The 27,358-nt window shown below is 41.0% G+C and overlaps 1 protein-coding gene across 7 annotated transcripts in view; it reads left to right on the plus strand.

Annotated features, from left to right (window-relative positions):
- RAD51B (RAD51 paralog B) overlaps window positions 1-27,358 on the plus strand; it is a 917,968-nt gene that overhangs the window by 493,663 nt on the left and 396,947 nt on the right. The gene's annotated exons all lie outside the window — the stretch shown is intronic.

Here is a 27,358-nt window from a genome sequence, read left to right on the forward strand (position 1 = left end):
CGAGCACATCCTAGTGGAAGGGCCGTGTTGGGGAACTGGCTTTCTTGTGCTAATCATCTTGGTTCCCACATCCGTCCCTCCCCTCTGGGCTAGAGTTTGGAGGAGCTATTGAAGAACCTTGAGAAAACTGTTAACCTTGAAAGTTTAGTTATTCATCATCAAATATATTAACAAATGTTTGTAGCCAAAGCTTTACTGTCTATGGCAGTTTTAAATAATTATCAAAATCATGATTTAATTAATTTATCTCTCCATTTTGGGTTGGCTTAGAGGAGTAGGAGATTGCAATTCACAAGTACTTTCTGATCCTGTAACCAACTTGCACTTTCAAGTTCAGGTAATCACCTTGTCCTTTTCAGTTTATTTACCCATGACTTAGGTTAAAGTTGCCCATGCCTCTGGTGAAATTCACAAATGAAACTTCACCTAGCTGGGTTTCATATTTGTAAGAAATCATTTTTTTTCTCCATGAGAATGTGCAGGTCAGCTGAGACAAGCATGATTAATTCTAGACATGAATTAGAACAAGCCCAAGCTGCCAACAGCTCTCTCAGAGGAAGTCATCTGAAATTGGTACGTGTGACCCAGTATATCTTTTGACCAATTTGCATTGGAAACCACAGTGAGCATGGAAGAAATATAACCTTGATCCTCTGGCCTAATAAACATTCTTGCAATTCTAAATGTACCTAGAGTTTGTGACAAGTGTGTATTGGAAAACTCGTTGAAAACACATGAGTTAGTAATGTTCTCTTTCAGAAGATGAACTTGCATGGCCGAAGTGAGATTCCAGTGGGAAGACCTGGTAGAGAAAGAGTGGGAGAATGCGTTGACCTCTGGAGGGCAGATTATGGCATGCCAGGCAATGGGTTGTGCCATCAGGGAAGGAATCTAGAAAGACGAGGAGACTCAGGAGAAGGGAGATGACTTCTGTTGACAGGTCATTGTTGTTCAGACTTAGTGCAGATGGGAAAGGAAATCCAGAAACCTACATGACAGCTCCTCTTGGATTGGATGAAAATATTGATTTTTTTTTCCTAGCTGGAATTTGACATGGTCAGTTCATGTCTGGGTTTTCAGCACTTAATACAGGGCGCTTTTGTCTTGGGAGGCGGCTGGACTGGTTTTTCCTCCAGGCAGGTGCACAGAGGGCGTTTATTGTAGCCTGAAACACAAACACCAAGCCCCTAGGCCCTGATCCACACACTCTCCAGTGTGGCTCAAGGAAATAAAGTGAACAATGTCTCTTGCAACAGGCGAGCACTGTAAATGCCACTCCTGAATGAAATATTTCTTAAAACTTTGTATCCGTAACCTGATCATCTCTTAAAACTTAATTATATGTCAGAGAAAAGGAAGCTATTGGCTCCTCCAGCTGTCCAGGTTGAACGAGAGCGCACAATGGAGCATATCCGATTCACAGCCTTACTTAGGTAATCAGATTAATATCTCCTGAATTGAATTTACCCTTTTGATATGGAGTCTTTCAGCTGCCTTGTTTCACATCTCAAATTCTGACAAAGCTGTGCGGCCTTTGAGTAATTTCCCTGAAATCTATATGCGGGAAGCCTGTACTCTTTCAAGCAGTTTTTGGGACTTGTACCAATTAAATCTGTCTCTGGCACACTTTTAATGGCATGCTTTCCCCTGAGTCAACAACTGCTCCAAAATCTGAAGTCATTTGTTTAATTTAAAAGCAAAGGTTATGGAACAACCATTTCAAGCTTCACCAGCCAAACTCCAGTGGCTTTGAAAAGGGAGATGAGGCAGAGAAAAGGCTAATAAACTGGATTTCTTACACACAAAATAAATTAATTACTGTGTTTCTGTAAGTTAGTATCAAATCAAGTTTGTTCACACCCTCCTTGCCAACCTAGCTCTCCCTTTCTCTTCAAACTCACCCTCTCTGGGCTTTCATATTCACGATTGAGGCTCACCCTCTTACTGTTGTTCTTGCAACACAAACATCTGGACTGGATTTTTGTCAGCTGGAGTTGAGAGAGAACTGTAAATGATGCAGTGATTTTTTTTTGTCCTTATTAAATTTATTTATAGCCAGTCTGAAGCCAGGAAACATGCTAGAGCCTTTGATTGGAGGTTCTCGAGGAATGTACGGTGGATGGTATTTTCTCCTGTTGTTTTCTAAATAATATCAAGGATAGAATTACATAACTCCCAACTTGAGTATTTTTTACCCTGAAGGACCCTTTATTAGGGCATTTTGTGCATCAGAATTCTTCCATTATATTTGCTTATCCAGTATGCCTTCCTTTCTGTCAGTGAGAGAAAAGGAAATGTACATGACAGGTTATTTCTGAAAAATTAGAAAGATGGAGAGTGAGTTTCTGGTTGTTTGGGACATGAACCAGTGGCATGAGTATTTTCTTTTGCCAAAGGGACACAACATGGATCCTATTTCTACCTCTTAACAACCTCTGCAATCTTAAAGCTGCCAAATCTCAAAGAATTTCATTCATTTAGTCATTATTTAAGATAATAAAAGGCCCTACAAGCAGCTTACGAAAATAATTTATAAAATATTTTTCTCTGCCCTTAGACCTTGTTAAATAACAATGCCTTGGTGTTTATAAAATTATTTAAGAAACAAAACTTTCTAGAGGAGGCTGAATCAGATGATGATTTCTTGAGGTCCCTTCCCAGTTCTATGATTTGAGATGATTCTTTAATTTTCCTTCACTGTCATTTATATCTGTGTCATTAAAAAAAAAAAAAAAAAAGGCTGTTTGGGAATGAGATTTGCTACACCCGTAGGCATTTTCTTCTTCAGAAAAGAGACTGTTTAGCTTTCTGCCACCCAAGTCAGTCATCCTCAGCCTGAACAATGGAGCTTAATGTTCTCCATCTTCCTAAGAGTTAGTGTCTGTTGTTATGAAAGTGAATTGAAACCAAATGTACTTTCTATTGGAAAAGCTGCCCTTGCTCTCAGCTCATGGACAAAACTGAGAGAGAAGGCTCTTACAAAACAGAGGGAAAAATCCTCGCTGTCATGTCATAACACCAGTTATTTCACTGTTAGACCTATGAACATATCTTTGATGCAACACTACACTATTTGATGATGTTTCTGTGTCACTTAAGATGGGCGTTTTGTATTTATCTCTTAGAAATGTTAGCAGATTTTTTTCATGAGTTATCTTGCTTATGGACTGGAAAAGCTATTCTTACAGTAAGACCCTTCATTAACTGAGAAGGCATAAAAGATAGCTCATGTTCTCCACCAAGAAAGGAAGCTCTGTTTCTCTCTGTCTGATGGGAAGCGTTTGAGACAGAGCAGCTTCATGAAGTGTGGGTGTCTGTTACCCACTTCCCAGTTTTTAAAGTAAAAGCCAAGTCAATAGCACTGGTACTTGCAGTGAAATGAGCCACAGAGGCATCATTACTCATCACCATCACGACTCAAGGATCAGCAAATGAGAGGCCTGAAGGTAAAGAATGTTTATTTTCAAGTAGAGAAGAAAGAAAAATCACGGAGAGGTAGAGAAAGGTGAAGGGCAAAGGAAGAATCCAGCAGACATTAAGCAACACTGTATCTTCCAAGATCATAAAGCCAAATAGTTCCTGCTAGATTTAACTTTTATTATTTTGGGAGATGAAAATCACTGGGGCATGGAGTTCTCATTCTGCATTTAGGAACTTCCATAATATTTTAATAATAACAATAATGATAATAATGCCAATCACTTTAATTAAATCTCCCTAAATAAGCATCTTTTAATGCAGTGTTGTTTGCTGTAAAACATCCCAACTAATGGTAGAGGCTGGATGTCTGCCAAAGACATGGTGAGGGAACCGCCACAGAGCCGCTGGTATTGGACCCTGGCAGAGCTGGTTCCTCTAGCCAAAGGAAGTGAATAATCATGGGGAAGTGGTTATTCCAGCTGTGACACTCAGGAAATTTCAGTAGAATGTGATGGCCTTATATATGGAATATTCTTAGACATACTAGGATGGCACATGTAAATTATCATGGGAAACATAATTTGAGGAATACAGAAGATTATAAGGTATTATTTGATTCAGGTTTTTTTATGTTAGTTTGGAGCCATTGTCAGGCATGGAAATACTTTCATTGATATTCCTGTCTTCTATAATTCAAGGCCTTAATAATAAACTGGTTTTGAATCAATCAGTTGTCTGATAGACGGCTCCTGGGAAGACTGGAGAGCCTTATGAGGGTGCCCACCTCTCTCCTGTGTAAAAGGCCCTTCACTCTGGCAGCTTCACTCTTGGGTGGTGTTGGGTAGAAGTAAGATCAGATACCCTGCTCACTGTAGGATGGAAGGGATCACATCAAAGCTCTGAGGGCTGTTTTCCCCTCAGGCATCCAAACCTGATTTCTTCTTATCACCTGATATGAATTTTCGACTGTTTCACTTTTTCCTTCTCTGTGCTTGTGTTTTTTACAAAACCATGAAGCCTGTAAACCACACAGTAGATATGATCACAACAATATTAGTGGAGAACCCCATGCTGTTATCAGGATCACCATCATAGGTATGAGTGCTTGATGCAGGGTGTGAGGGGGAAGGGGGCAGTCTTTTTAAAAAGCAGGTCACGGCTGGATGTGGTGGCTCACGCCTGTAATCCCAGCACTTTGGGAGGCCAAGGTGGGCAGATCACTTTAGGTCAGGAGTTCAAGACCAGCCTGACCAACATGGTGAAACCCGTCTCTATTAAAAATACAAAAATTAGCTGGGTGTGGTGGTGCACATCTGTAATCCCGGCTACTCGGGAGGCTGAGGCAGGAGAATCACTTGAACCTGGGAGGCAGAGGTTTCAGTAAGCAGAGATCACGCCACTGCACTCTAGCCTGGGCCACAGAGCAAGACTCCATCTCAAAAAATTAATTAATTAATTAAAAATTAAGAAGCAGATTACCTTTGAACCTGTTTAGATAGTGGTCTTCCATCCATCACCTCTTAACTCCTCATCTCCCATTTTCCCAACCCCACACACCTCATCTTTGCATGGATGAAGTGCAGTCTCTCCAGAATGTTTTTGTGAGTGGAGGGATGCAGAGTAGATTGTCGGTGCCATGTCTACGTTGTTAACTGCAGTCCAACATGTAATCTAGTTAAAAAAAGAAAGAAAAGAAAAACCCATAAAATAAATTTTAATAGACTACCCCTAGGCAACTTTGAAGAGGAAATCATTGCAAGAAAATGAGACTTACTAAATAGGCCATTTGAGAAGCAGGCAATGGCTATTTTAAAGGCTTGAAGTTTTAATATATGTATATGCCTTTTGTCTCTCATCTCTTGCAAATAAATAATGGTTTACATCAGGAGACAATTCAGGAAAAAAGCCTTTTAAAAAATTTTCAGGAAATCTGGCCACCGTGTTTCTGCAACCACTGATAAATGACAATGCCAACAGCAGTGACCTAGGACATCCTGAATTCTTGCTCTTCTGAAGAGCTTGCATTCTCTTTTCAAAGGGTATCCTGTTCCTATTGCAATCTTTAAGCTATCTCAGCTCAAGATCACCTTTTTTTCCTTTTATTATCATACTTAAAACAGCACTAGTGCTGTTAAGAAGACTCCACCCATAGATGTTGATGTCATTTGTGAGGAGGACAAGATTTAAAGAGAAGGTAACTGGGCCAGGTGTGGTGGCTTAAGCCTGTAATCCCAGCACTTTGGGAGGCCGAGGCGGGTGGATCACTAGGTCACAAGTTCAAGACCAGCCTGACCAACATGGTGAAACGCTGTCTCTACTAAAAATACAAAAATTAGCTGGGCATGGTGGCATGTGCCTGTAATCCCAGCTACTCGGGAGGCTGAGGCAGGAGAATTGCTTGAACTGGGACCTGGGAGGTGGAGGTTGCAGTGAGCCAAGATTGCGCCACTGCACTCCAGCCTGGGCTGCAGAGCAAGACTCCCTCTCAAAAATAAATAAATAAATAAATAAATAGAAGGTAACTGGATATTGGCCCCAAACATATTCTAATTCAGCAAACAGACCCATTGAAACTCAGCATTGTTATTTCAATTCATGTTGTACAAATCAACTAAATACAATTTTGTCCATTTTCAGGGATAACAGTGTTCTTCATCCACAAAGGCCCAAGTCCATATAGGACAGTAGCACAACGGGGAAGAAATGTGTGGTTTTTTTTGTTTTGTTTTGTTTTTTAGTGCTGATGAAAGGTGTTATATCCAAGGGTAAGTTATAAACAGAGAAGCTGTTTCTGATTGTGAAGATTGTCTCAGCCTGCACTGACACTTCTGAAAAGGTGGAAAGAGCAAAATCGCAGTTCCCTAGAGTCTCTCAGTTGTGTGATATCCATGCATGTTCGGAGCAGAATGTAGAACGGATCCACCATTCTGCTTCTCTGCTGTCTTCTAGTTTAAAACATGTTGCAGGCTAAAATGCAGAGGGAGAAGATTCTATTGCTTTACTCATCCAGTTATTAAGACAAGGATGGGATGAAGGATCAGTCTTCACAGACCTGCAAATTCCCTCCAGTATTGACCCTGTTGTTGCCTGAGGGCAGCTGGGTCAACAGGTATAACCTCCCTTTTTTTCGCTGAACAAAGGTAGCTGGACTTTCAAGGAAAAAAAAATAATCCAGCCCTGGTAATCACACAAACAGTTCTCAAAGCTCAATTAAACTAAAATGCCTTGTTTCAGTTTCTTTCCACAGTTTATAGATTTTACCAGCATAATTATCAAACTTTAAATGTTTCTCTCTTCCATTGTCTTGTTCTGTTTGGTTCACCTGCTGATGTTTGTTATAGCCTTTCTATTTGAGGAATTAGTGGAAGATCAAATGTTGCTAAGAGCAATTTCGTTAGTATTGAAAACAGCAGGAAAGAAATAGAGGGAGCAGCCATTGTTAGCAAAATAGCCTGGTTATGTGTATTAAGCTTGGGAAAGAATTAAGGCCATTTGGTCTGTTGATGCAAAATACCTTCGTTTTACTAACCACAGAAAAAGCCCTTGGTTGGGTTGTCTTGAGTAGTTAGAACTGGGGGTGGCCAAGATGACTGGTTGCTGATTTCCAGCACTGTGCATCAACCACCAAATGATTTTAACTTTCAAAGTTTATGGGGAAAGGGTACGATATGAATTTTGAGGTTTTTGCTGCTTCTTATGCAAAACATTATTTCGGTTTCAAGCAGCTGATCACAATTGCAACTGCTTATACCTGGTGAATTATAATATTCTCTATGGGAACTGCACTGCATGTCTGTGGGGGCCGTCCCATCTGCCTCCTTTGTGAATCTCTTCTCCTTTCAGTGCCTCCTAACTTGGGCCCCAAAGAGGGGTACAGCAGCTGAATGTCATTCTCTTGGGCTGTGGCCCAGGCATGCATCTTTCTGGAAGGATGACTGAATCCCATTCTTAAATCTGAAGTTCCTCTTGATTAGCGGCTCCTTTTGTTTGTTGTTTTTAACGGCATCTCTGTCTTTCATGGGTAGCTTACAGGGATGTGTTTTAGAGCCCCTTCCAGCTGGGAAGCCGCCCAACTCCCACCAGCTGAGTCGGGGGATGGCTTCCCTTTAGTTCCGCTGCTGTCTGTGGACTACAAGGACTCCACTTCCAGCCCCAGCCACAGTGGCCCTTGTCTGCTGTGCAAACTTGGCTCTCTTCTGTGGGTTTTCATTCTCCAGCCATCTGGGCATTTTGGGCACCCCTCTTATCTTAGTACCTTGGCACTCAGGACCACATGTCATCCTATCATAGAGATGCAAACAAAGGAATCCTTCACCTCTAGCTTGCAGTTCCCCTGGAACCATCATAGATTGAGTGACAATCAGGGAGATGGGGGCTTGGGCATTGGTCTTGAGTGATATAAATGGTTTTTCTAATAGAAGGCATTTGGAATGGGCTGACAATAGCTAGGATTGTTCACTACCAGGATTCTTAGTGCCTAGCTTCCTCCTTTTTCTCTGGCTATCTTGAAATCTAGGAGGAAGGAGCATAAAGACCCCATGGCCTCTGATTGCCATAGCCTCTCTAGGCCTGGAAGCTTCAGCTTAGGGGCTAGAATACTGCTGTGTGCCAGAGCAGTTCATCTAGCTTCCTATTAAGAATTCTATGTGCATTACCCACTTTTAAAATTCCTCCTCCTACTTCCTCAACTTCTGGCTTGGGGAGGGTTTGATCAGAGTCATTCTCTCTTCAGAGAAGCATCTGGAAAGATTGATCCAAGAGTGCTGATAGCAAGTTCACTATCATCGCCCTGCCTCGAGGAAAATAAGCATTCGATAAAAGGACACTTCCACTGCCCAGTTCACTCCTACTCCACTGTGTCTTCTCCTGTCCCTCCCCCTACCCCTCTGACCCCTGCACTCATTCTGATCCCTCTTCCTGCCCGAATGTCTCTCAGTGGTCAACAAGGCATGAGCTAGCCAAAGAAAATGCAACCAAATAGTGTTAATCACTTCCATTTAGACCTCAGTAGTCAGGTGGGGCTGCAGGTCTTTGAAAGGCAGACTTAAAATGCTTGCCTCTTTTCAGCGAATCTGATTTTACATTTGGCTGCTGATCATTCAGCCCCTGGCATTTGTTCATACATTGGAAGCCCAAAGCTTCCACACAGTTGAGTCTACAGAGCAGAGTAATATTAACAAGACTTATCTTGGTTATGCTGCCAAAACCATGGTGCCACTTCATTTCACACCAAAGTGGATGGATCTTATTTATTTATTTTTTAAGAGTTGAGGCAGCACAGAGAAGCTCAAAGATTCATTCAGGATCATCCACTGTGTCCAAGCTTTGATCCTCTGGCCCTTATGACAGGCAGTGATGGTTCAGAGTACAGACAGAGCTCCTGTAGAGCGTGCGACCAATTTAACTGGAACCATGGGTTCTTAATTATGACTTCCCCTCCCCACCCACTGCCACCACCATCCAGTTGCCAAAACCCAGTTGGTTTTCTGTGAAAAGGCAGCTAGTGACACTTTGCGTGGGTTCACCAGAAGGCCTTTCAGTCTTTGTCTCGTTTTAATTGTGTATCTCAACCAAGAAGATCAACTCTCCACATGTAAAGTTAACTCCCTTTAGTTTTCAAAGTTTCTTTCCAAGAACCACCTATTGTCAGTCCCTCATCCTGTGTCTGGCAAACTTAGAAGAAACAATGAAGTTCACAGTACAGACTGAGCTCCCGAAGCACTGATCTTTTATGTATTTAAATGAGGGAAGAAGGAATGCATATTCTCTGGCACAAGCTGGCTCTACCACGTGATTTGAAGTAAATGGCCATTTTATTTCACATTAGGAGGAGAGACTTGGAGCAGTTTGGCAGCAGATCTGTAGCTGGGTAATTAATCTAAGAACTATAGTTTTCTTCCACATAGGAGATTAAATACCCATCTTTCGTCAGATCAAAGCAGGCCTCTTGGACTATCTGATCTTTGCAAAAGGCCCCATGTTGGGCCAGCACAACAGTCTTTGCATGTATTGCTCCCTATGTTAAAAACAACAACAACATCATCATTTTAGTATGTGTAAGTAATAAGGTCTGCCAGCATTAGCAGCTCTCTAGGCCCAAAGTAAAACTTTAGGTTTTTTTTCTCTTCTTTTTTTTTTGAGACAGAGTCTTACTCTATCACTCAGGCTGGAGTGCAGTGGCGTGATATCTGCTCACTGCAAGCTCCACCTCCCAGGTTCACACCATTCTCCTGCCTCAGCCTCCCGAGTAGCTGGGACTACAGGTGCCCGCCACCACGCCCGGCTAATTTTTTTGTATTTTTAGTAGAGACGGGGTTTCACCATGTTAGCCAGGATAGTCTCCATCTCCTGACCTCATGATCTGCCCACCTTGGCCTCCCAAAGTGCTGGGATTACAGGCGTGAACCACTGCACCCAGCCCCTAAAACTTTAGTTTTACTTGAACTGACTTTATATTAATTTTCTACTACTAGAACAAGTCACTGCCCCCCAGAGTTTGAAGAAATGTGAATATTAACTAGGGCTTATCTGAATGAGAACAACAGCATTGCTCTTTTCGTAGTGTTGTAATAAATATCATCTTGGACTTATACGGCATTTTCTTTAGGGCATTAATAGAGTTTATATAACCTATCGTTCATTTACTTGATAGCTCATTGAGACAGTTTAGGTACTGATGCTATATTCTCCATCTATAAAATGGGAAGAATCAAAATATTAAGTTCAACTTAAATGGGTTACAAGAAAGAATACAGACGTTTGTATGATCTGTGTCTCCAAGATACTGCCTAGAGCTTTTAAACTTTGTAAGTTCTGCATTTCACCTACCCAAGGGAGTCTGAGAGTGTGTAATTTGGGCCAGGGCACAACAGCCCTTGGCCAGGTTGAAGTGGACAAACAAATGGAATTGGTTCCAGTTTACCAACCTGGCACGAATTATGTGCTGGTCAAGGAAGTGTTTTTCAAATCATGGGGAGCCACTAGTGAAAATCTACTGGTGCTTTGATGGTGGCCTTTGGAGATACTTTTATAATTTGAAACCATTCCCATGGCAGGCCCAGGGAGAGGTCTTACTTTAGCCAACATGCAACATTAGGTAGAAGAAATGGGGCCTTTCTGACTGGTTTGACCTGTGGGTGGGCCCTCTTCCACATGTTTCTAATTAGGATGCAAGAAAGAGTAGATATTCTGTGGCGACTCTCCTTTCCTTCTCGGCTGTGAGACTGAACAACAGCGCCTTTGTGATGACCTTTACAGGGCTGTTTACGTTTGGTGACCTGCCTGAACACTCCCGCCAGAGTGGACGCACCTCTTGGCTAATGAGGAACAGCCATGCTGTCTTTTACTATGGTAGACCTTGGAGGTTAAAATGAAAAATAAGAGGATCCTCTGCTGATGACTAGTCGAAGTTAATTTTCTTTATAGATTTATTGAGGTATAATTTACATACTATAAAATTCACCCATTGTAAGTATACAATTCAATGATTTTTAGTATAATAAATTTATGAAGTCTTGTCATCATATAATCCAGTCTTAGAACTTCGTTGGAGTTATTTTGAAAACACCAAATAATGATCATAATTGGAATGTAGATCATGCTGAAGTGAAACAGAAATTTATGAGGCTATCTTGGGTTAAGGAAGAGGGCCACCCAGGAAACTATTTGAGACAATTAAGTCTCAAGCTTCTCAAAATACATGAAACCTTGAGATTAGCACTTATATTTCAGAACATTTTCCATATTTTTGCTTACCAAATGGTATGACCTACTTGAAAAAAAATGAGAAGCTGCTGCAGAACCTGCCTCAGGTGTCAGCATCAATTAATGTTTCATGGTTATAATGAGAAGGAGCAGAAGATGAGAATCTAAGCTCCCCTTAAAGGGCTTATAGTTCACTTTGAACATCTCATCACATATTTATTTACGTGCCCTCTCATTTTCAAGTACTGTGTTAGGTACTGCAGACACATGGATAGTGAGACAATGTCTCTACCCTTAAGAACTAGTAGTCCAGTGGTTTCTGTTAAATTTCAGTATGATGTCATAAATTCTGTGGTAAAGTACCGTGTGATGTCAGGAAGGTCATCAGTAAAGACTTTCTAGAGTTGATGTTACTAAGAAATCAATGACATGGTTAATAAGCTCACTAGTCCTGCTGACACTGAGTCCCTACCCTCGGCTCCATTTGGATGAGGCTCTGTGAGATCCAGTCCCTGCCTTGGGGGCTTTGTCATTCATGAGAGAAACAAGTCCATCACTCCTTCCAGTTAGATATCTGTGAAAAGGTGGAAAAAGCAAAGAACACTTGGAATTTGGGAGAGAAAGAGAGACCATTTAAGGGAAGAATTGCATTTGAGTTGAATTTTGAAAAAATTGAGATAGGCTTTTGCCTGGCATGGGTAAAAGTGGGAAACAGTCCAGAAGAAAGATGTGAGCAAAGGCTCAGGGACAGGAGAACTTGGGATGTGTTCTGAGAACAGTGAGTAATCCAAAATGGATTAATACATATATCACATAGTATAGCTATTTCTATATACTTATGTCAGAAACAAGGGAATTAAGGGAATCACAAGGCTCTGCTTTGCCTGTATCAAGGAAGGCTTCCTAGAGAAGCCATTAATTTCACTCTGTCTGTTATGCATGCTTTACACCAAGGTGATGTGATTAGTTTTCTTCTTTGGTTTCTTCTTTCTGAATTCATCAGGTGGTCACACCCACTGGGCCACAGAAAGCATCAGTGGATTTTCACTAGTGATTCCTGTGATTAAAAAACGTTTTTGACCAGCACATAATTTGTGCCAGATTTGTAAGCTAGAGTGAATTCTATTTTTGTCCAGTTCAACCTGGCCATAGGCTGCTGTAACCTGGCCCAAGAGCTTAATGTAATACTTTCAAGAAGATTAAAAATCCAACAATCCCTTGAAACATTGGTTGCTAACCTTTGAAAGAGTAGTCACTGCACCTGAGTAGCCTTAGGAAATGAATAGGAGGTCTGAGAAAAAGAAAAAAAAAGAAGAATGGTACCATTTGCTTAAAATCCCTAGGGCCTTATAGGGTAAACCTATTTCTAAATTTAAGTTGCTAAGACCTTGAACCTGGGGTTGTTTGGGGATATTTTGGAAAGTAAGGAATATTATTGACTTTCCATCAGGAAGGAAAGAACTCAGTTGTTTTTGATATTACTAAGAAAGAGAGAGTTTTGCATTTATTTGTTTGCATGGACGGTCTACCTACCGTGTGGCCTTGTTCATGACATGGCGGACCTCCCTCTCTGGGGTCAGTGTGAATAGCCAGGCTGCAGCTGTAGCTAGAGACAATGGCCAGCACTGTTGGGCCTTGCCCCTTAAGCCTCGAAGGTTAATTTCCTAGTATTTAGTGGCATTGAACCCGCCAAAGAAAATGCTGTTTCATCTGGGGGAACATAATTTCTGCATGTGTATTTTTTTCATGAAGAATAAAGAAGAGACATTTTTGGAAGAACATAACTTAACCTATTGGCCTTGGCTAGGAAAGCTAAAAAAGCAAGGGGTCAGTACTCTTACAAGTATCATGTCTTAAACGTCAGCCAACCAGTAATTATTTAGATGCCATCAGAGGGGAAGTCCCATCCCATTGTTATTTTTTCTCTAGACTGTGAGATGCTTTAAAAAAACCTCTCTGTAGGGAAATGATCTTTAAAAAACAAACAAACAAAAAGCCTGAGAATTTAGTGCTGCATTTGTTGAGAAGTAAGGGCCCTGGAAACGGAGGAGTTTTTGTTGTTGTTGTTTTGGTGACTGCTTTGCCACTCTGCATGTTACAAAGGGCAAATTCTTGGCCACTGTTTAGGGTTCCCAAAAAATTCCAAGATGTCCAGTTAAATTAGAATTTTAGATAAACAACAATTTTTGTATGAGTACATCTAAAATATTGTACTGGGACCTACTCATACTTTAAAATTATTCATTGTTTACCTGAAATTTAAATTTAACTGAGCCTTGTATTTCTTTTTGCCAAATCTGCAATGCTTTGTTACTTCAATAAAAAAACTGTGCAAGGAGCCTGGGAGCTTTTATGATTATTGAAAATCACTGTCAATTTTAAACCTAAACAAAACAATAGATAAAGCTTTGAAAATAGAATCAAGTCCAGTCATACCAAGTGAAAGGAGTCCTTTCTCATTTTTTTATCTTCTTGTAGCCAGCTCTGGGGATCCAATTCTATTGGGAATGGCTCACCTAGGTCTACTGTAGCTCAGAGTTATACCTTGTAGATCACCTGGATGCTTCTGTGTTCCAGCTTTAACTCAGAGGATCAGGTCAGAATGGAGGCTCCCTTTGAAATCTAAAGTGCTTAGCTTCTTTAGGGTAGCTCCACACCCTTTTTAATTCTTCTGTAAAATGTCTATCTAGCCTAGAGAAGTGGAGTCTCACTAGACATGGTTCTGAGAATAATAGCTATCATTTACTGAGTGCCTAATATGTGCCAGTGCCTTACCTGCATTACCTGCCTGAGTTCATACTGCCTTCTAACAACCCTATGAGACAGATACTGTTATCTCCATTTTACAGATGAGGAAATAAAGACCCAGAGAGGTTTAGTAACTTTCTGCAGGTCACAGAGCCATTGAAAGGCAAAAGTGGGATAAGCATTCAAATCAATCTGACTCCAAAACCCCTTCAGTAACCATTGTACTACTGCATGTGATGCCCTTAGATTCTCCACTTTTCCTCTCCCTCCCCAAGCCCCCAGTTTGGCTTGATATTGGAATCATCCCTTTCTCTCCTTGTTCTTTACTGGCTGGAATTACTAGAGTACTTTCGGTCTGAAACTGGCCTTAAAGAATCTTTGTCCATGTGTATCACACAGCAATGCAATAGACGCAGAAATCTGGGCACTAGAAGATGTTAACTTTGGATGCCTCCTGTTTTATATGCATATGATTAAACCAATGGGGAAAGAAAGCCCTGAAACTTTATTACAACATTTTTGTAGTATTAAATTTGACATATTAAAATGTGTTATCATTTTAATATCTTTAAAGAGCCTGAGGAGACTCTCAAGCCTTAGACTGTAAATAGCTAACAGCTTTGAGATGAGCTTACATAGGAGTCAAATGATTGTTCCAAGATGGCTGTTCTAATTCTGCAGAGCTACCGTAGTATTCAGCCTACTGCCTGCCAAAGGCAAGGGGCCTTGCCCCTCTCTTCCTCCTCCCTGCTTTCCTCTTGGTTAAGAAGTAACAAAAATATACTGCCCAACACCCACTTTCTTTTAGAACCAACACATATTCCTTCTGGCTCACTCCCTCTATAAAATGATTTGTCAGCATTTTGATCTCATTAAATAAAAAGTTTTACTTGGTCAAACTGGGAAAGTTTATGAAGTTAGCCCTTCCATCCCATCATCTGCTGTGGCCACAGCTGTTGAGTGTGAAATAGCTCTATGGGTGTGGTCTACCAAGTATCCCAATAGCATTTCTTACACTGTGGGCTATGGACCCAAAGGTCTGGAAGAGTTGTTTTCATAGGGTCACACTAGAACACTGGCTCTTTCTGGTTAAAAGCTTCCCTAGCCTTTCTCCTCCAACTCTTAACACATCTCTCATGTTTCTTTCCCCCCTGCAGAAGTATAGAAACCTCCTCTTTTCTTTTCCTCTGCACTCTCCTCATCTGTCTCCAAGTCCCCATTGTGCCATGTTTCTCCTACTTCCTGTTTCCTTTAACCACTAACTTCTCACGATTTTTAAAATCAACCTATCCAATTCTAAAAGGAAATTGAAACCCCGCCCCCCAAAAAAGTAAAACTAGGGGGAAAAAGCCATAGTAGGAGGTATAATGTTATGATCTTCTCTCTTAGCCCTACACATCTGTAAAAAGTAATCTTGCTCCGTACTGCAAGACTAGGGCAGCCCAGTCGCCCACTCCCCTTTTATTCTCCCTCCTCACATTCCCCTGTCCTTTTCTAACCCACCTTCCCACTTAGGGTCTAATTTAGCCAATTTATACACTTGGCAAGCTTGCAAAGGTTTTGGTTCTCTCCTTTTGGGTGTGGAATGCTGGTGCCACAGGGGCTTTCAGAAACAATTTAGTAAGTGATAGACTTGGAAGAGTTCAAAAGCAGCTCTGGGAAGACATCACTGATGAATCTCTGCTCTTAGCATTTTGTTGCCTCTTAGAGGCTTAGCAAATAGCAGCATTTGATCCATAATCTGCTCTTTCTTGGTACCCAGAGAGGCAGCACAAGGGTAGACCTTGAGCAAGTTACTTAAACTCTGAGCTTCTGTTGCCCTTTCTGTAAAAAAAGGCAAAATAATCATTCTGACCTCACATTGTTGCTATGAGGATTCAGTTAGTTAATTTTTAAATTTTTTTAAATTAATGTGTTTATTTTTTTGAGACAGGGTCTTGCTCTGTCATCCCTGCTGGAGTACAGTGCTGCGATCATGGCTCACTGCAGCCTCAATTTCCCAGGCCCCAGTTATCCTCCCACTTCAGCCTCCTGAGTAGCTGGGACCACAGCTGCTCCCACTTCAGCCTCCTGAGTAGCTGGGACCACACCTGGCTAATTTTTGTATTTTTGGTAGAGGTGGAGTTTCACCATGTTGCCCAGGCTGGTCTCAAACTCCTGAGCTCAGGGGATCTACCTGCCTCAGCCTCCAAAAGTGCTGGGATTACAGCCATAGCCACTGCGCCCAACACAATGACTTAATATTTATAATACACTTAGAACAGTGCTTAGCATGTAGTAAGCACTAGATTAAATAAATGTATAAAATGAAGGAAGAAATAATAGTGTTTTTCTTTTAATTCATGCATGAAGAACTATGTTCGACTTCTGTATGGTATCTTGAAGGGGTCCAAAATAAATCTGACTGGCAGTTTGAAGGCCTATAAGAGAGCATATTACGTAATTTCACTCAAGGATTTTGACAATTAGTCCAGCTTGATGGATCTCTTCTCACCTGTATTTTGGCCAAACTGACCAATTATTTCCCATTCCAACTGCCATCCAAATTTCCTTCCCCATCCCTTCCACATGTTTCAGTTGCTTTTGCTGCCTTTACTTCATATTGACTGTCAGGATGTGTGGCCCTGTAATACTGGGTTTTTATTTAAAAAGCTTTCTCTCATTCATAAACTTCTTTTGAGGAGTGAGGCCTGCATTTCTGATGGTTGTGTATCATTCCCATGCCTTGTGCATGAGTGGTACTCTATCCATGTGTTTTGATTGGCTGATTTGAGCTTTTGCAGATTAGGAAATAGTTGGCCTAGAGCTAAGTGGCACCTGAGAGAATCTTCCCCTCCAGGCCTCACAGATGCACTCTGTGGAAAGGCCATTGTCTCGTTGCTTTGTGTTGGACTATTAGGAACCTAAAAGCTAGGACAGGCCTGGGTAGAGATAGCCACCTTTAAGTTAGGGGAATGCTGGGGAGTCTACTGGGATTTGACTGTGAGGTGAAAGGAGAGCTGCCTACAAGCAGAAAGCTTAAGGTATTGGCTTTGTGTAATTACCAGGAATGCTTTTAGCTAGCACCTTGAACGGTTGGTTAAAAAGGGACAGTTAGATGTTTGTTAGATGTGTGGTGTTAATAACCTTGACCAGTAGATTCGTGACTATGAGAATTTCAAAAGGCGAAGCAAGAACACACACAGAGGGAAAACATCTCTTGTTTCTAGGGGCAGCCTTCCCAGCAGCACTCAGCCCAGAGCTGTTTTTCCCCCAAGGAGAACACAGGGACAAAATAAATATGCCTTCCTGACCCAAAGACAGGAGCGCCCAGGGAGACCATGGGATCTGGGAGTGAGAGCAGATTGTAGGGAGGAAGTATCCAGGATGAGACTGGTATTAGCTACAGGCTGGACAGTTAGTCAGTGGCAGCTAGGTACTGCTGCTAGTGGCTGAGGGCAGGGTTTCTTAGAGACCTGAAGATGTGAGCATTCATTTATTTGTTCCTTCATCATTCAGCAAACCTTTACTCAGTGCTTATTATGTACTGGATACTGGGCTGAGCCCCCACTTGTGACCTCACTGGGCATTGAGTCTGAGGCCTTGGCAGCTAAGGGTGGTGTTCCTTAGGGAACTGGGAGGCCATCCAGACAGGAGGCACAGTACAAACAAGAAAGAACTAAGGGCCAGGTATGGTGTCTCAGGCCTGTAATCCTAACACTTTGAGAGGCCAAGGCAGGTGGATCACTTGAGGTCAGGAGTTCAAAACCAGCCTGATCAAAATGGTGAAACCCCATCTCTACTAGAAATAGAAAAACAGTTAGCTGGGTGTGGTGGCAGGCACCTGTAATCCCAACTACTCCGGAAGCTGAGGCAGGAGAATCACATGAACCTGGGAGGCAGAGGTTACAGTGAGCTGAGATCGTGCCACTGCACTCCAGCCTGGATGACAGAGTGAGACTCCTGGGGAAACCCAGCCCTGCATCAGAGAAAGTGATGCACTGATGCTTCACACACAGAGAATGGAAGCGGGAGTGGAGGCATTTTTCTGGAGTTCAAGCTTCACCTTCAAGCGTGATATTCAGATTCCATGAGAGCATGCAGAAAGAGCCCAGAGGACCGGTTGAACAGGGCATACCATTGTGAGTCCTTAGAAGCTAAAAGACAGCCAAGAACAGTAGGAAAGAAGCTGAGAATAAAAGCTAAGACAGGTACCTCCAATCTCTAAAAAGTTAAACCTCTTAGAGGATCATAAATAAAGCCACACTCACAGGTGTACATGCTATAATTTATTTTATAAGTGCCTGGCATATTAATAAATGGTATGTAGTTTACTTACAGTGCTGTTTGGGTGGTTCTCAAGTAATCTCTTGTTTTACATTCTAAAGTCCACTCAGTGTTAGAATGGACCATTTGAGCCCAAGTAGATTCAACAAACCATCTATACCCAACCCGCACATCTGGGCAGGGATGACACTTGATGAGCCATCCAGGCCTCATCTCATAGACTCTATTCATCCCTTGCTGTCATGGGCACCAAAACATTTTATAGTAAATTGCACAGTAGTTTGTCTTTCCCAATAAACTGTATGCTTCTTGAGGGTAGGTACCCTATCTCTTTATCTCTGACACCTGGCACACAGCCCAGCACATGACAAGATCAAGAACCAGGACTGGCCGGGGCTCAGTCTGCACATGCTCTGGCTTTCAAGTGGCATCTTCTAATGATCTGAAAGACCTCTCTAGAACTTTTTTCCTTTTATGTTATGTAAATAATATACTTAAGATAGAAACTTTTGTGTTTCATGTTGTATATTAATGTTGAATATAAAGTTTTTTTCTAGGGTGTGACTATTTTTTCACCTAGTTCCTTCAAATTTTCATCCCTACCATTAGTTTTTCAAAGTCTCTGGATTCCTGTTGAAATATCCTTTTCTCTGGAGGTTTATATCACCTCCTAGGCTGCTTTTGACTTATCTACTCATGCTTTACTTCGGTAGTGCTGATGCTCTCCCCCAGTTATTCCTCACCTGTACCATGTGGTATTATTAATGCAAATGAGGCTTTACCCGCCTATCCCCTCCCCTAGCATTTATGCATTCTTCAGGGAAAACTCTGTTGTATATGTCTCTGAGTCTCCCACAGCAACTAACACAGTGCCTTACACTCCATTAGCTACTCAACGAGTATGTTTTAATAAATTCCATTAGTGGAGTGAGGTAGTTAGGAGCAGGTATGAGCTCAGGCCTTTGAGTGGGACAACCTGGGTCTAATGCTGCCTCCTTCACTAACTACTTTTATGATCTTGAGCAGTCTGCTAATCCTCCTTGTGTCCAACTTCTTAATGTTTAAAATGAGGATAATAGTAGTACCTACCTAATAAGGATTAAGTGAGTTAAGATATGTTTTTGAGGGTTAAATGCATTAAAATATGTAAAACACTTAGCACAATGCCTGGCCTGTAGTGAGAGCTATCATTATCAACAACCACCATCATAGGTACCCATTATCAGAAGTTGGGGGTTTGGATAAAGAAAGTAAGTTTCTCTAGGTTATATTTTTGTGAAGTCTGAACTGGAATGAACTTCTTCAGATTCCTCATAGAGTACTTCATGCCCCGCCCTTTTATTGCACAGGGACTATATCTGCTTCAGTATTATGTAGAACATCTTGATTAAGAGTATTTTTTTATCTTTCATCCTTGACTTATCTTTTGGTGTGTAGGTATATAGTTTCATCACATTCTCATTTTTTTTTTTTTTTAAAAAGAGTTGTTCCATTTCCGCTTTTTCTGTCTACTGCTTTCTCCTTCTACGCTTAGGCCAAGAATATATTACACTTGGAGGCATCTAGCTAGTGTGGTGCTTCCCAAACCTTTCCATGACCCAAAATAGGCTAAATACCACACCAAGGGAGACATCGATGATGTTCTATTAAGAACAGTGAAAGGGAACCCAGGCATAAATATACACTCAGTATACACAACTGTCAACACCCATAGCACTGACCATCCTATTGTACCTTAGAACTTAACACTGTAATTTATCTGAGTGTTTTTTAATGGCTCTCTACTAAGTGTCAAGCTCTGTGCTAGGTCTGGGGAATGGAAAAATGGTAAGACATGGTTCTTGCTGTTGAGGTGCTTAGTTGTAACAATTTATTTTCATCTTTTATTAAATACTAATTGAATAATGTTATTATTCTTTTTTTTTTTTTTTTTTTTTTTTTTTTTTGAGACGGAGTTTCACTCTTGTTTCCCAGGCTGGAGTGCAATGGCGCAATCTCGGCTCACTGCAACCTTCGCCTCCCAGGTTCAAGCAATTCTCCTGTCTCAGCCTCCCGAGTAGCTGGTATTACAGGCATGCACCACCACACCCGGCTAATGTTGTATTTTTAATAGAGACGGAGTTTCTCCATGTTGGTCAGGCTGGTCTTGAACTCCTGACCTCAGGTGATCCACCTGCCTCGGCCTCCCAAAGTGCTAGGATTACAGGCATGAGCCACCAAGCCCGGCCAATGTTATTATTCTTTAAGTAAAACATGTTTCCCCAAGTAAACTTACTGTGTGTTTAGTACCATCCTGGACCCTCTTACTCACAGTGCTATTTGCCCCACTACTACCCAGTAAAAAGAAAGGGTGACAGGTTGTAAGGACATGTAGGGGTTTGAGGAAAGTTGGGCTTGTGTCAATGTAATAAAAGCCAAGTAGTTCTTCTTCCAGCCCAGTCTGTATCTATGACTAGATCATGAACAGAGAACTAAAGACTTTTGATTGTAAACCTCCTTATGCCTAGGCTTGGCCCACACTCAACTCTAATAAAAATAGTAGTAAATGTTAGGAGTAGACATAAAATGAGCACAGGTTGCCACTAGAACTTTTTCTATAACCTAACTACATTTTTTTCAACCTAAAATATTACATATTGTGTCAGCCAGGATGCCATCAGGAAAGAGATGGCGCACTTTAGTATTCTGAGGCTAATTACAGTGGGGCTCCATTAGTGCCCCTAGACTGAGAAGGTGAGGGAACAGGCTGGTTTCTGGAAGCAAGGAGATAGAGGGGGCTGTGTGGAAAAGACTGCCTAGCAGGATCTGAGACCTTCCATCAAGAGGCACAGCCAGTCCATAGCCCAACATCACTCTGCTCCTTCAAATCTCCTACCGGTGCACCCCAGTGGCCCAACCCAGGAGAGTCCTGTTGATGTGACACACACAGGCCAGGTCGCAGGGCAGAGAGCAGGTGAAGAATGATTGTGAGTAAATCTAGAGGGGCACACAGGAAGATATCCAGCAAACATGTTTCACACTTGATTTTAGAGGTAAGGGTGTGTATCTTAATTTTATCTGTTTTAGAAAACTAAAATTTTAATAGATTTAAAGTATTTCTGCCATAGTTCTTAAACCATCAATCTGATGATGTCAGATATTTTTCTCAGTGTCATTAGTTTGACCTCCTGCCACATTTTTTTGGTGGAGAGGGGTGAGGGATTGTGTATAAATTTCCTCCAGAGCACACAGAGAATAAAAATGCTATTCTTCAGTTTTTTTTTTTTTTTTTTTTTAACAAAGAGTTGTTCCATTTCCCCTTTTTCTGTCTACTGCTTTCTCCTTCTACGCTTAGGCCAAGAGTATATTACGCTTGGAGGCATCTAGCTAGTGTGGTGCTTCCCAAACCTTTCTCAGCCAAAGACTCCTCTGGGAATCCAACTAAATTTCCTGGTTCCCTTTTGCTTTTAATATCAATGACCATATTACCCAATGAGGTTATTTTTATTTCTTACAAATATTTTTATAATTAACTTAAGATTCAACAAGGAGCCAAAGGTAAACAGACTGTAATTATTTCAAGTTCTAACCATTATGAGTAGATATTAATCTTCGAGAAGGTATTATTTAAAAAAAGTATATAATATTCATAAATTAAAGTCAACTTATAAGTACAAAGGAATATCTGTGACTATAAAAGGAAAAATAAACTGGAATTTAAAATTTAATCACTGTGCCTTAGTAAACACGATCCTGGTACGTTTCAGCACAGTATTTGTGTTTCAGAATAGGATTTTGTCTTCTAGTTATTCACTAATACGTATTTATTTTACTATCATTCAGCAAAAAACCCTTTAAATCACTGTCAAAAGGTAGGTGATTTACTGGAACAGCTAACCTACCTCTGCCTAGAGCCCCATAGGCACTCACTTCCCTATGGAACCCTCTGTCCCTTCTTCCCTTCCTATATACCTCAGGTACCTTTATGCAGCCTTGTTCTATTGCCACTCAGCCTGTTTTACTAAGCTGCCCTAAAGTCACTGCAAAATTTTGATCAGAACATTACTGAACCAGGACACAAAGAAATGCTCATTACAGGCTTTAAATATATGCTTTTTCTTAGATCTATGGGAACAATTTCTCTAATTCTTAGGTTTTGCTCCCTGAAATTACACAGAAAGTACTGTATCTTCTTAACCCTTTCTCCACCCCTCCTTTCATTTCAACCCAACAAACTTTTCTCCTGTGCATTGCTAGGCAGTGCTTCCATTGTCCTTAAGTGTTTAAGGTCTTGTGCTGGTAATGAGCCAGTAGTCACAAAGCTAGCCAGTGGATTTGTTCTTCAAGCCTTTAGTGATTCCATACTCCATATAATGGACTATACCATTTGTGGATTCCTTGACAGCCATGAGGAGACACTGACGGAGCTATGAATAGAAGAACCCTGTGTTCTCCCCTGTCCAGCTCCCCTGGCTTTTGGAAACAGAACTTTAATTTTTCTTCTCCATCTATGTGGTTCACATGGAACTGACCCCATCCTCCAACTCTAGAGGTTGTCTCTGAACTTGGGTCAGACCAAACGAGTTTCAGTGCTTGGTTTAGAAATGAATATGTAACCGAAGCTGAGCATGTGAGAATCCAACCATAAGAATTTGGCCGAGCCTTCTGGGGAAGAGGAGCCTCTGTAAGCTAGGGTCACTAAATTGGTACAGTGAAAGCCTGTAGCCACCACTTTGGAGAAGCCTGCCTAAGACTGCCAACACACTGCAAGGAAGAGCTGAAAGATGGAGAGAGACTGGTTCTCATCATCATTTGACCACTCAAGTTCAGCTACCTTGGTCATACAACCCGTTAAATCTACCCCCAGCCCTACCAGTTATTTTGTATATTATGTCACTTTTTATTTTTATTTATGTATATATTTTTTGAGACAGGGTCTTTTGCTGTTGCCCAGGCTGGAGTGCAGTGGCATGATCATAGCACACTATAACTTCACACTCCTCGGCTCAAGTGATCCTCCCACCTTAGCTTCCCAAGTAGCTAAGACAAGAGGTGTATGCCACCACATCCAGCTAATTTTTTATTTTTTGTAGAGATGGGGTCTCCCTGTGTTGCCCAATCTGGTCTCAAACTCCTGGCCTCAAGCCATCCTCCTGCCTTAGCCTCCCAAAGTGCTGGAATTACAGGCATGAGCTACCACACCCAGGCTTATTATGTCAATTTGCATGTGCACTCTGTCACTTATAACCCAAACTCCTGAGTCAAATACCAGCACATCTGAGAATTCAACAACTTCTGGGATCCACAGCCCCATGGAGGCTACAAGCTACTAAAAAGATACGAATGTCAGCTTCAGCTGAGAATTCCAGAAATCTACAGAAGGTACCTTTCCTTTTCTTTGGTTCCAGAGAGCATGATAATATACATACAGAATTCTGGAAACTTGGGACCAATAATAGGGTGTATTACCAACTGTGTGTGGTATCTGTAATTAAATATTGCTAAAACCCTGTAGAGGCTGGTTTTTACCTTTAAAAAGATCATCTTAAATAATCTGAGGATTTTTATTTTAAATAAGTTAATGTTAAAAATATTTTTTGGGCCGGGCCCGGTGGCTCACACCTATAATCCCAGCACTTTGGGAGGCCGAGGCAGGTGGATCACGAGGTCAGGAGATCGAGACCATCCTGACCAACATGGTGAAACCCCGTCTCTACTAAAAGTACGAAAAAATGGGCTGGGCATGGCGCTGCACACCTGTAGTCCCAGCTACTCGGGAGGCTGAGGCAGGAGAATGGCATGAACCCAGGAGGTGGAGTGTGCAGTGAGCCGAGATCGTGCCACAGCACTCCAGCCTGGGCGACAGAGCGAGACTCTGTCTCAAAAAAAAAAAAAAAATTGATAACATGAAAATTTGAAGTAAAGAGTCAATTATGTTAAAGAAAAAAACACTCCAAAATCTAACATGATGCTAGGCTATGTTAACAAGAGCCTGGCATTAAAAACTGAGTCACCATATTCAGCATTAATAAGATGCTAGCAAAGCTCTCATTCAGCTGCCATGCCTAGGTTGTGCTTCTGCATGTTCAGAGGATGTGGAAAGCAATTGAAATGATTAAAAGCATGGAAAATCACATCTCTGAAGAGCGATGAAAGTAGGCTATTTAACTAAAAGAAAAGAAGATTGAAGGAAGAAAATAAATGGTGTTTAAGTATAGAAAGAGTTCTTATAAAGAAAAAGGTGTCCAGATGTTTCCCCCTTCCACTGAGTATATTAAGAGAAAATTGCCTTAGACATTTCATTTTTACAAAGGAAGGATTTTTTCAAGCAAATAGGATTCTTGTACTGGGTGTGGCATTGGACTAGATGACCTTTAAGATTTTTCTTCACTAAGATTCTATGATTACCAGATTGAGGATGTACTTATCAAAAGAGTGTGGAACCACTTGCTGTATGTCTTAAAAGGTAAGATGAGGAAACACTGGCTGGTTTGCCTTAGGTGTCATTCTGCCCAGGAGTTACTTCCAACATTCATAACATGCCTTTGAAGAAGCAAATATTGTATATAGACAAACAGCATATCAGAAAAAAATCAAAACAAAAACAAAGGAATACTAGCATTAAAGTAATAATAAAATATAGGATTTTTATTTTCTACTCTTTTAGTATAGCCATTAGCAATTCACAGTTAGTTTCTTCATTAACTAGATATGATAAGTGAGGCAAATCATGGGACAGTTTAGTATTGGTGACAGTGTGTTTGGAGGGGTAGAATTAAGTGTTCCATATGGAATCAGGAGCATTTAATGTCAGCTCTAGTATGTATCTGGCATATTTCCTACTGCAACTTAATTGGCATAATTTTGGATCCAGAGAATACAAACCAAGACTCAGAAAACTATATTTTACTTTTAAAATATAGTTTTAAAAACAATTCTAGGTTTATACATGGAAAAGCTATTCTAAAGAACAATAGCTGGCTGGGTGCGGTGGCTCACGCCTGTAATCCCAGCACTTTGGAAGGCCAAGGCGGGTAGATCATGAGGTCAGGAGTTCAAGACCAGCCTGGCTAACATGGTGAAACCCCGTCTCTACTAAAAATACAAAAATTAGCTGGGCATGGTGGCGCGTGCCTATAATCCTAGCTACTCGGGAGGCTGAGGCAGGAGAATTGCTTGAACCAGGACCTGGGAGGCAGAGGTTGCAATGAGCCAAGATCATGCCACTGCACTCCAGCCTGGGCTACAGAACGAGACTCTGTCTCAAAAAAAAAAAAAAAAAAAAAAGCAGTGGCGTTGGCATTATTGTGGTTTCAATGGATCTATACTTATTTAAAACTTAAAGTTTAAAAAAAAACAAAGTCCATATGTTGCTCCACATCTTTCTGTACTAGTTGGGCCATTTTGTTGAGTTCTACTATGTGGCAAGTCAGGATGTTTTGTGTAAGTACAAGCTCCTGTGACTATAGTTTTCATGCATCCACATATCTACTAATTAGCTCCACAACTGGGTTCTGCAATTTCCTGGGCCACATCGCTGAGACAGATTCCCCATGTTCTGCACCAGCAGTCATTTCCCCTTCATGGAGCCCACATAGTCACTTAAAAGTAATTTATCCAGGAGGGTTTCCAGCTTTTAAGTGAGTCTGCTAATAACAGAGGTTGTCTGACTTCACAATCAATTATCCTGCATAGATTCAAGTGATAATTTCTATATTTGTAGTTTTCAAGTTGCAGGGAAAAACTGGGAAGGGAGAAGAATATCAATTCTGCAAACTGGTTATTGAAAGTATTGGGGGAGTTTGCTGAATATGGTGATTTTGATGGAAAGGAATCTTAACAATACCCCATTCATATGCATTTTCCAATTGAATTATGCAAGAAAAATTAACTTAGAAAACCAAGCAAGCAAGCAAACAAAAAGCCCCAAACAACAGCAGCAAAACCCGACTTCCAAAAAGAGTTCACATTATAGGCTTACTTTTAAAAACTGATCTAGAAACAAGAAGCTGGTTTCTAAGTTTATTTCCACACTTGCCCTCTGAACCCTGTCTTGTTGAAAGATTCAGGATATCAGATTCTCTCCCATAATTTCCTTTCAACAGAACTTACTGTATTACCCACCCATCCCCCAAATATAAATGGCTAAAACAGCTGGCTCTTTCACTCTTGGTATATACACACAAACACAAATGAGATACACACACACACACATATGTATATTATACATCTCTGCATATATAAACACATACTTTGGTCATTTATTTTTTTAACAGAATGAAGGTAATTAATCAAAATACAATTCATTTTAACAGTTGAGGCTTGACAGAGATCATTATTTCAAGAAAAGCCAAGGAGAATAAGCTCCCTTTCATAGTATTGTTTTCTTTCTAAACCTCTATAGGGTGCATGGCTCTTAACTACTGAGAAAGTTTGGGACAGCACCATGGAGCAGCCTCCTGGCCTACATGTTAAAAGATCTAAATTCTCTTGGGGAAGGAACTTATAACTATGTATTCACTCACCCCACAGAAGAGAAGATTTTGCATCTGTTTTATTTCTAATTCTAGGCTGTCTCTAGTTAGCCATAGGGCAAAAAAACCAAAACTATTTCCCCCTCTTTCCCTGAAGAAAAAAACTGAAGTGCAGAGAGAGAAATAAAGATAAATATCTTTTTCTTATTCCAGTTCAATTTAGTTTCATTTGTTCTTTTCTTTAATATTTTGTGAGCTGAGAAGAAACCTCTTTAAATCATCTCATCTATGTGAAACCTGTTTTTAGAGAGTCCAGACTTTTTCTCCTTCATTCTGTGATTCCATCAGTGATGCTGAAATGACTGATTTATAATTCTCCTTCCTAGTGACTGGGAAATAGAGGTGTATCATAGTGGAGGGACCTGGAAAATGGATAGGTAGATGAAAGAGAACCAGAGGACCCTGTCCACAACCCACCCACCCAGCTGAGGACTGTTAGCTGGTCCCTGAATAGAATGCTCTCACCCTTTCTGCCTCTGCATATACTGCTCTGCTACAGAGCCACTCATCAGAGTGGTGTCCCCTTGACCCAGTTGGGGCCATCCCTGGACTCCTGTAACCTAGGACCTTCTAGCCTTAATCATATCATCATATGTAAAGAATGCCTACAAGTCAATAAAAAAAAAATAGAAAAATAGATGAGGGATATAAACTGGTGATTTTTAGAAGAAACCTGGGCATTCAACTTTACAAGTCATTAAGGAAAT

The sequence above is a fragment of the Pan paniscus genome, chromosome 15 (assembly GCF_029289425.2).
Source record: "Pan paniscus chromosome 15, NHGRI_mPanPan1-v2.0_pri, whole genome shotgun sequence".
Lineage (NCBI taxonomy): Eukaryota > Metazoa > Chordata > Mammalia > Primates > Hominidae > Pan > Pan paniscus.